At 41.7% G+C, this 10,561-nt stretch overlaps 1 long non-coding RNA gene across 1 annotated transcript; it reads right to left on the reverse strand.

Moving 5' to 3' along the window:
* Window positions 1-1,754: 1,754 nt before the first annotated feature.
* LOC142363338 (uncharacterized) lies at window positions 1,755-9,752 on the reverse strand. Its single transcript, XR_012765671.1, has 3 exons — window positions 9,533-9,752; window positions 2,730-2,876; window positions 1,755-1,803 (listed from the first exon to the last, which is right to left on the reverse strand). It is a non-coding gene; the product is annotated as an uncharacterized LOC142363338 (long non-coding RNA).
* Between the last annotated feature and the right edge of the window lie 809 nt (window positions 9,753-10,561).

Raw genomic sequence — 10,561 nt, forward strand, 5'->3', positions numbered from 1 at the left:
CGGAAACTGAGGCACGGGAAAGCACTGCGACTTGTCAAAGTCACAATGGCAGTCAGTGCCTGCAGAAGTTTTCATGTTCTAGTCTTTCATCTGCTGGTCTAGTTCACAATCCATTAGACTCTGGTTTTACATATTAGCTTAAAAAGTGTAATCTCTATTTACAATAACGTGAAGGTGAACACTGACCTGGGGATTTCTTCTTCCAGAAACTCTCAGGAGGGGTTTTCAGTTATTGGAAAACATGCTCTTTTCCCAAAGCAACACAGATATAAAACATATGAAGTAATGAGGAGTTTGCTGTTTGTATTGGGCTGCTTTGAAAGGATTCTTCTCTTTTTACTTGCTTTGTAATTAAAGGAGGTTCTTCTGTTACTGGAATTTGGATTTATGAGGAGCTTGCAATGGTAGGGTTAGAGTTTCAAAAAAGCCTCAAATCATAGATTTTTACACTTGGATCCTGGAGGGGTGGGGCCTGAGTAGGCAATCTGGGTGACTGCCTCCTTTTAGGACGTTTTTACTGTGAACTTTAAGACTCATGTATGCCTACTTACTAGACCTGCTTCCTCAGGCATCCCAAAGTGCACAGTTCTGGTATAGAGAGAGCGAGCTGGTCTGGAGTTTTCTTGGGAAAGTTTCTTGAGTATGGGAGGAATTCATGGTCAGAGAGCTCCAGCCCTGAACAGCAAATAGTCTAGCCAGTACCTCACTTGCCCAGGGACTGTACTTGATTCAGGGCTGTGAATATTTTTTTCATATTTGCCTTGGAGATTCCGGAATAACCATGGTTGCACCTGGGACACTGCACTGTCAGAAGCTGGTATTCAGGGACACTACTGCCTTTCTCAGAAGTTTGGTTGCTGTCTTAGTTGCCTACAATGTCAAATTGACCTTCAACTCTTCATTTAGCAAGAAATGATTTTAGAGATAAAAATTGTGAAGCATTGTGCATTTTTTAGGAAAGTTCACCTGCACCAAGATTTATAATGCATGTCTAAAACTGTCAGACTTACTATCAATATCACTAGTTTTGCTTAGTAACCGAAAGACTATGCACTACTCCAGTACTGTCAAATGTTTGTAAATGTTTTCAGTAGCCTCAGTCTAAGCAGTCGGTTCCTGAAGAGTGAAAGGGGTATTTAAGAAACTCTGATACAAAGGAGTCTAGTATACGGTTTTACCTTAAATACAGAAGACAATCTGAAGCTACAGGGCGACATTAAAAAACCAAACAACCAAGCACCTTAGCCCCCAGTAAATCAGCATGAGCGAGTGACTCCGGGACAACGGCTGGCTGCTGCCCTTTCCATTATTGTAGCAGGGATGCAGGCTACAGAGGTTAACTCACTGTGCTCAAAAAAATGGGTTTGTCTTTGAGAGCCAGGGTAACCCTGTCATCTGTCAACTAGCATAAAAAGCCCCCAGTACAAGTATCTTCTTACAGCTAGTTGGCTACCAGATGTGTGTAGTGTAAATAACTCCTAGTAGATGCACATCTGAAACCAATTAGAATTGGGAAAACCTTGAAGTTTAGATGATGTTTCAAAACTCTTCACTCACCCTCCCTTTAGAGATAATGATCTTTTGAACATCGTCAGAAGACAAAAATATCAGACACTGGTGGTTATTAGGTATAAAAGGTATGCAGTGATTCCTGTAGTGAATTTCTAAATGCATGCACTTTGCACAGAGAAGCAGGTAAAAACGTGAAGTTGTCTTACCTCTGTCCTGTGGAGAATGTTTTTCAGCTGCAGAGGTCAGGTGGCTTGTGTAGTTTCTGGGATGCAATTGGAATGTTTATATTTTCTGGCAGTCAGAAACAAATGCTTATTATCAGCATTGATTGCTTTAACAGGCTCTCCCCAATAATGGTCTGGCAAAGTGCTGAGCCTGCATCTCCCTCTCCCTTTCCTTGCACACTCACTCTCGCACACAGGTGGCTTAAAACGCCCAGTGAATGAAATGCTCTGCTCACAGACTTCTCGGGGAGAATTAACCCTTTCCACCATGTATGAAATCAGTTCATTTTATATCTAGACTGGAAAATAGATTGTGCAGCAGGCATAAGCGATGCTGTCCTTAAGTGGACAAGATGATTTCCTAGCTTGTTAGCAGTTAGGAAAGTCTCTCCTATTATAGTAATTTATTCTTAGGAAAGTTCTCATTTCACATGACGTGCTTTATGTGTTTCCCAAGAGATTTTTCAAATATCTATGGCAGGAAAACTTCTTCTGGAAGGCAGTGTCTCATTTTCTGTACACTTCATTTCAGTACAGTGATGAATATTGCAATTATGTTTTTAATGACACAACATTTTAAAATTATATGCACTTAAATGGTATGTTTTTGCATTACTTTGCTGTATGGGAAGACGGATTACAAACAAAATGAATTTAAGACATTTTACTTGACTATGGAGCACATAGAAATTTCAGCTGTAATATCTATTAAATGCACTTCTTGTATCTTGTAAATGACAGAAGATAGGTCCATTTTCCACGGATATTCAGACCAGTTCAAAAATTTAGAGTATATAACCGTAGTCATATGCATTTGAACACCATGTACATATAATTTAATTGAACATAGAAGACCAAACCATAAGATCCTCTTCAATAAATTGTCACACTTGATTTTGGCAAGGGTGTCCATGGTGTGAAGTTCTGAATTATCAAAATGCTTATAAATATGCTTCACATTTAAAAAACTTCCCATTTTTACCCCTACCTTACCTCTTTCTTTCATGCCCACCGACTATTAGGGCACATAGTTGTGGAAGCTAGAAGGTTTTGCATCATTCGTGCTGAAGAGGTATTGAACTTGCATCCTGACTGAACAATTGGTGGCAGTGTGGAAAGTGGCTGTGGCAGAGTCAGGAGCTGCAGGATAGAAGAAGGTAGAGAGGTCTGGTCAGTTCTTTCATGTAGTAACTGCTGGAGGTGCCTTACATCAGGAATGGACCCTGACTTTGGCGATGCAGAGAGGTACCCCACTGCCTGCTAGAAACAGATTTGGCTCCTGGCAGCACGTCTGTAGTTAGAGTTTCCCTCAGGTACCAGCTGGCTGGCATGCAGTTCACTCTCCGAAGCAGCCAGCTGTGCACGCAGCACAGGGTGTGCCTCTGGCATCTGGATTCAAACGTACAGCGAAGACTCTGGGGCTAAAACTTAGGCAGTGCCATGCCTATAGGGAGGTATCTACGTGTTTTGATTGTTTCTTAACCCTTGCCAACAAAGGAAACACGCAGTCTGGACCAGCAGGCTGCGTACTGTGGGGTGCCCAGATGCTTTCTTGTTCCCACTGAGGGCTGAAGCTCGGCCTTTACTTGTGCTGGAGACAGCTGTACAAATAAACAAGTGGGTGTCAGACACAGAACAGAGGGGTGACCTTTACCAGCGTCGCTGATTGGGGAAAGGGTTTGATGAGAATCCGTAGTTCTTCTAAAATAATGTAAAATGTAAAAATAATGTCACCTTCAAAGCACTTTGTACCCAGAACTAAGCAATACTGACAAGCATCTGAAATAGAGTATTATCCCCATTTTACAGCTGAAACAAAGTCACACAGAGAATCAAAGTCAAGATTAGATTAATAGACATTGATGCCAGAGGAGCTATCATCTTGTCTGGCATCTGGCAGAACAGCACAGAGTTTCATGCAGATTACTCCCTTAAATCTATAACCTCCCCAGGGATGTGGTAGAGTCCCCATCACTGGAGGTTTTCAAGATGCAATTGGACAGGCTGCTAGATAATCTCACCTAGGTTCCCTTTCCTGGTCAGATGATCTTTTGAGGTCCTTTCCAACCTGGGCTGTTCTATGACTCTCTGAAAAATGTTTTGTGGATAGGAATTGGCTTAAGCGCGTTTTTAAAAGGTGTCTTGGATACCAAATCCACCACCAGTTATAGTCCATTAGAAGTCTCCCTGTCGAGAAGTGATTTGGGTCCTTCAAAATGACATAGTCTATTCTAAACTGTCACTTCTGTGGCATTTCCCTCTACATCTCTACTTGATGTGTGATTATATTGCAGTTCATCAGTCAGGTTTATTAGGAGGCTTAATTGGATTGCATTAGCTGGCATTTAAGCCATCCAAAACAGTAGAGAATGTAATCAATTAAAGCATCCAAACACATTAATGATGTAGTCACAGGGCAATTTATGTAGACGGCTAATTACCTGTTTTCTCCAGTAAGTAGTTTTTATTGCCCAAGAATGGACAAATGATGCATGAGAAGAAAAGAAACAGCATTGCAAAAATACTGTTGGCAAGGTTGCAAAAAATGAAAATGGCAAGGTATAAATGTTTCTATTGTTAAAACCCTGTACTAAAAGAACAAACTCTACACCATTACCAGCACTTTGAGGTGTTCCTAATATTGTAAGATTTTAATGTGACTTTTACAGAACATATTGTGTATTACCAGTGCTTGAATGTCTTATATGACATCTGAGGTTTCTAAACAATCAAGATGCGCCATGAGCTGGTCATTTTAACTGGGAAAATACTACTCGCTGTCAGTTTTTCATTTCATCCACTACTGATCTGGATCTAAAAATGTGGCTCCCTTGTGACTTCAGATCCCTATACATCATGCGATGTGACACCCATGAAGCATATTTGCTAGGTTGCATTAGACCTACGCAGCACTGACCTGGAGATGAAAGCACAACTGAGGGGCATAGCAAAATGCAAACCAGGAATGGAATGGAATCATTAACATCCTCCTGTGTTTCCTGCTCCCTCCTACGTTCCCCCTCTGGCTTTACAGCTAAATTTTCTCATTCACTGTGACGCAGTTCAAGAATGAGACATGCAAAGTTATTATCAGATACTGTTCTTAATTTCCTTTACAGTCTTTGGGGAGATCCTTATGCTAGTTTATTCTCTGTAACTTTTTGGAATCGTGTAGGGAACATAGAAATACAAAAATGATCGGGTTGGATGGTCAGGCACCTAAAGCCACAGCTAATCCGGCAGGTTAAACTCAGTCTTGCATCGCATGCAGAACAAGTGCTCAGTGGTTCTCAGCAACACAGAGTAGACTTGTCAAGGTCTCAGGTAGGTTTTGGCCATGAATCATATGCCTAAAACAAACTTTGGAAATTAAATTAATTTAAAATTAAATAGTTGCATGGGTCTTGGATGTGTAGGTTATACATCTGTATTGAGGTGTGGAAGCCAGAAGGTCAGTGGCACGAGGCTGTGACAAAAGAGAAGGCCGAGACTGGGCGATGGCAGCTGACTGGAACCGACGCTGTTTTTTCACTTGCACACCTATTGCTAGTCCATAGGTGAGAAACTGAAAATAACACCACTGCGATCATGATTGTCTTCCACTCGCTGCTGACACATCTTTGGGACTGGCTCATGTTCTCTAACCTTGCCATTTGGGAAGGCAATTCATTTCTCACCAGTCCTCATACATTCTCAACTGCTGAATGCTACAAACAGCAATATCCTCTATTGGTCTTCTACCCTCCAAGCATTTTTGTGACCAAATAAACCACTGGTCTTGTGCTTGGGGTGTCAGAGTTGTACACATCTCTGAGGCAGGTCCAGGTTGGCAGTATTCTTTGGCATCCTACAGAACAAATGAATACAAAAAAGTTATTTCTGGAACCCACAGCAAGAGTAGGAGGAGAAGGAGCCTTCTGAATCCCACAGCTTTGGAGTGCTCTGCCTTCTAAGTAACGAGTCAGACTCCTTACAGTGTCACTGAGTAATGGCTGACCAAACCAAAAGATCCCAGCATAGACCAGTTTAGCTGAAATATGACTGAAATAGCCAAGACTCCAAAGGCAGACTCTAATGCTAGTGATAATTTCATGTGGCACATTAAATTAACGGTGACAGTGACTCCTGAGAGTCCTGGCAAATTGGAAATTGCTTGATGCAGAAGCAGTACAATGATAACACAGTTAATCTTCCGCAGGGAAATGATAGTAAAAGAAATGGCTTTTAGATTAGCTGTCATTAAGGTGAAACATCTGCCCCTGCAAGTCAAGTGGAATGTCCTCACTTCTGCACGTGGAAACTCATTAAAGTTACTGGGTTTGCACGGCTGTAAGCCAGAGCCACATTTCCACCATGATCTAAATCTGGGAAGCGCAATGAATTAGACTGAAAGTCGGGAAGATGACTTCCCAGGCAATATGTCAGCTTCAAAAATGCATTTGATCAGTTGCTGAAGTTGGATGACGTGCTTAGATTCTCTTACTACCTGGGAGCATGTAACTAACTGAAATACGAAAAATAAATGAGAGTGATGTGATTTTAAAGGAAATAAAACCTTTTGAGATCACAAAAGTTCAAAGTTTAGTTCTCTCTGAACTCTGAGGAAAAGATTCCAGTTCAATATTTAATTCCAAACAATTTGCCATCTTTTCTAAACTGTTTTTTGCCTGCTGGACTGCAGAGCAAAATGCAGGACCATTTAAGCAGGAAACTTCTGTAACTGTATTTGTGATGCAAATATTCTCACATCTGATTTTTCTTTCATATTCTTGGAAGGAATGTTGAATACTGCATACAGCCAAGACTAGCAGGCAATTGTTGTGTAGAAACATTCTCAAAGACGACTTCAAAGTTTTCTTTCATTATTCATTACCTGGTGAGGATGTGCAACAAGCTAGTCTTTTTGCAATTACTACAGCCTGACTGGTGCATTACTAAGGTTGCAGAATACTTTAAAGGAATAAAATTCATGGGGAGTAAAGAAATATTTGGTAATGTACGTACACAGCTCAGAGTTGAATAAACTACAGATATTTAATCTTTCCTTGGGATGAATGTAGCTTCAAGCTGCTTTACAAATGAACGGGTATCTGGTTCCACTATTTACATCGGTTATCAGGCCATATTCTCTTCTTGATTACATTAGTGTCGATTCATATACATATACTTGAATTCTTCACAGATAACATTTACAGCAGCATGCCATAAGAATACGCCCTAAAGCATGTTGCACAAGAGACTTTACAATAGAGTTCCTTTTCTAAGTAACTTCAACCATTGGCTGCATGCATAGAATGAAGGGTGCATCTCAAAGCAGTTGGAAAGAGCTCCACAGTCTTGATGAACTGCAGCTTAACGTTAAAGAACCATACAGAAATGACCACTGCAGTTTTTCTATCCAGATTCTTCAATCTGGAAGCAGTGGAAACAATATCCTGTTAGAAAATGGCATGTATATAATGAAGTAGGTGATTCAGCTGAGTGGTCCCAGCTCCTGACATGGGATGGCAACAGATAAGGATGAGATTTATCAGCCTGGAGGGGAGGGAGATGTTTGCTGATAAATAATGATAGACTTCTGGTGTGTAACTATTGCTGGTGGGGGAGACTGGGCTGAAAGGAAAGCAGCCAAAGCTAACTCCCTAGCGAAAACAATGCCCTCGCTGCTGATTGCTGTGATAGCTTGTTTAACAGATCAGCAGTCTGGCTAGAGCCAGACTCAAGTGCAGTGATCCTATTAAGGCATCTTAAATGGTCTTCATGGCCTTACTAGCACTGAATGAAAGATCATAATTAGCCTGAGTTAACCAAAACCAGCGATGGTGACTGTGTATTAAAAACGCTGGGTACTCAGAAAGGACTCCTTCCCTGCAAACTGCAGCACGTTGTTTTTTGAAAGATAGCATCTTCTGGCAACGCACAGCGTAACGGAGCGGTGGAGGTTTGGGAACGGGCAGGCACAGGGGTGCTGTTGGCCATTAGGTGCATGGGCTGGGCAGTAGCTGAAATAGATGGGTCGCGTTTAATGCTGTCCTCTCCCCAAGACTCCAGGAAATGAGTGTCAGAACAGGCTGTGGTGAGTGTGAAATTGTGCTAGGCATGCATAATGCAGCGAGGCTGCTAATCAAACCTCTCTCACTGTGACTAATCAGAAAGATCTCTTTGATATTCCAAGAAATTAGTTGGAAGAGGAAGCACACAACAGAGAAATAAAGCAGAAGCTTAGATGCAGGCAAAGATAAGGACTTTGATCACAGTAGTTTAGTGGGCACAGAAAGAGGACAGCGAAGATAAAAGAAACAAAAAAAAATGCTGATGAGAACAGTTAAAATCTGCTGAGAGCAGCAGCCATTAATGTAGACCATGAGGAATAGATAAGAAGTTACGTGCCTTCCTGGTGCTTAAAAAACCAGTATCTATAGGCACCTGAAAACAAATTTTTCCTCAGCATGACTCTGTAGTGATCTTGCAGGGATGCATGTGGTCCCTATTTTTAAAGAAAAATTTCTTTAGGGGCAATAAATGCACTCTATTCAGAGCAGCAAAGAAGAGTATATTACTTAACAAAACATGCCCAAACCCCCCAAACTTCCTAAGAGGCAGCCCAGGCCAACGTATGGAATATTAGCCTGGGAGACAGGACAAACAGATTGTCTTCCCAGTACTTCTCATGACTGCCAGGTGGTCTGAGAAAAGTTGAGTATTCTGTTTTTACATAATGGAAAGACTTGGGGCTTTAAGACAATCTCAGTTCACTAGAAATTACATAGTAAAATTCAGAAAGTTGGTACTGCTGCTGTCAGCAGAGAGGCTACTAATTCAGTAGGCTATGTGGACTGTTTTCTTCTCGTTTTGATTTAAACTCTGACTCCTTCACGCGTTTTTTTGTACTGATATTATTTCTGTCTGTCAGCATGGATAAGTGGGAGCAGAACCAGATTCATGGTCTCTCTGTAATGAAATTACTTCACTTGAGTGGAGCTGAGCATCTGTGTCTGTTCTTTGCATGTCTAGACTTCCATGCTTTTATAACATCTTCAGCAATATTAATTGTGGCAAAGGAGACTATAAATCGTCTCAATTGTCCACACGATGGTGAGTACATTGTATAGACATAGAGATCTCAGACTAGATACTAGCAAAATTTCTTTACAGAGAGGGTGGTCAAAGACTGGAAGAGCCTTCCTAGAGGTGGTCGATGCCCCATGCCTGTCAGTGTTTAAGAGGTAATTGGACAATGCCTTCAATAATGTGCTTTAACTTTTGGTCAGCCCTGAAATGGTCAGGCAGTCGGACTAGATGATCACTGTAGGTCCCTTCCAACTGAAACTACTCTAGTCTAAAAGCCACAGAAGGATCAAACTGCTGAAGAGAGAAACCATCAGCTGACTGACACTGAACCAAACCTGCAACTAAAAGAGGCAATGCCAGCAGAATAGCAATGTGAAGCTGTAAAGAGATCCATTATTCCAGTCAATCAAAATCCCAAAACAAAAATCAAGTAAAAAAAAAAAAAAAAATCCAAAGCCCTAAACAATTGCTTCTCAAAAATTTCAGCATGAGACACAGAGAAATTCCTACCTGTTGATTACTATTTGAAGAAAAATCAACAAAGTTATTTCTTTCAGCTTGCAAAGGTAGCCAGCAGTTGTTTAAGGATATAATTTCATGCTTGGAAAGAAACTACCCTGTAGCATCTTAATGCCAATTAGGAGCAAAGAGCACTCATCAGTGTCACTAGGATTAAAATCAGAGTAACTTTTCTTGAATTTGGAAGGAAAGAAGCCCGCTCTTACCTGTACTCTTAGGGAATAAAAAAAGGAGCATGCAGAGAAGAAACAAAAGATGCAAGGGTACAGATGGTATCTTTGCCTATCGGGCTGATTACGCGGCTGCTGAATGAAGTTTCACTCTGGAATGTTGCCTTTCAGAAAACAATGTAACAAAAAAGATGATGTTCCATTTCCCTTTCATCCTAATCAAACCAGCAGAGCAGGTCTCAATATTGCTTTAATCTTTGTTTTCAATAGTAGTTTCTATTTTTCTCCATGGTTGTATTATCACACTCCAAAAACACTGGGACAAGTTCACTTGGAGCAGTCAAAACAAACACACAAGTCTGTTGTTTTGGGCCCCACATGGCTGCTTCCTTCTTGCACAGCACAGGCACGCTGCCTCCAAGCGAAGCTATAGGCTCCCACTGCGCAGGCGAAATGCCAAACCGTGCAGAAACTGGGTATATCAGCACTATTCCTGTGCTGTCCCCCAGGTCCAGCTGTCCTTACAGGTGGTGAGCATGTGAGGTGTCGATTCCCCTGTGGTCCAGCACGGGTGATGAAGGACTGCTGAATCACTGCAGAGCAATCACGTTACCATCTTGGCTGCTGCCTCCAACCCCGACCTCCTACTTGTACGTTGATCACTTCTTGATTAGCTCATGCTCCAGCGCTGTCTTCTGTGCACAAATATCCAGGAATGTGAAAGATGATATTTAGCAGGCTCTTGTAGACACCCCTGCTGAGAGATTATCTCCATTATCCGCACTGGCAAACTGAGACACAGGGATCTGCAAGCCCAAGGTGAAGTCAGGAGTATCGCTGCCTGTGTGTTCCAGACCACAGCGTATTAGTCACTAGATTGGATGTTTCATCTCTGTTGAGTCTCATCCTTCACATTATCTATGTTCCCTGGGACAGAAAAACAGTTTACTTGGCATTTGTTCTGCTCCTACTCCCCTGTATCGGTGCTGATCGCTGCAAATCCACCAGACTGTGACAAGGGCAGCACCTTCCACTCAGGAGTGGGTCATCTGAGCGGTGCAACAC

Source organism: Opisthocomus hoazin, chromosome 16 (genome assembly GCF_030867145.1).
Source record: "Opisthocomus hoazin isolate bOpiHoa1 chromosome 16, bOpiHoa1.hap1, whole genome shotgun sequence".
Lineage (NCBI taxonomy): Eukaryota > Metazoa > Chordata > Aves > Opisthocomiformes > Opisthocomidae > Opisthocomus > Opisthocomus hoazin.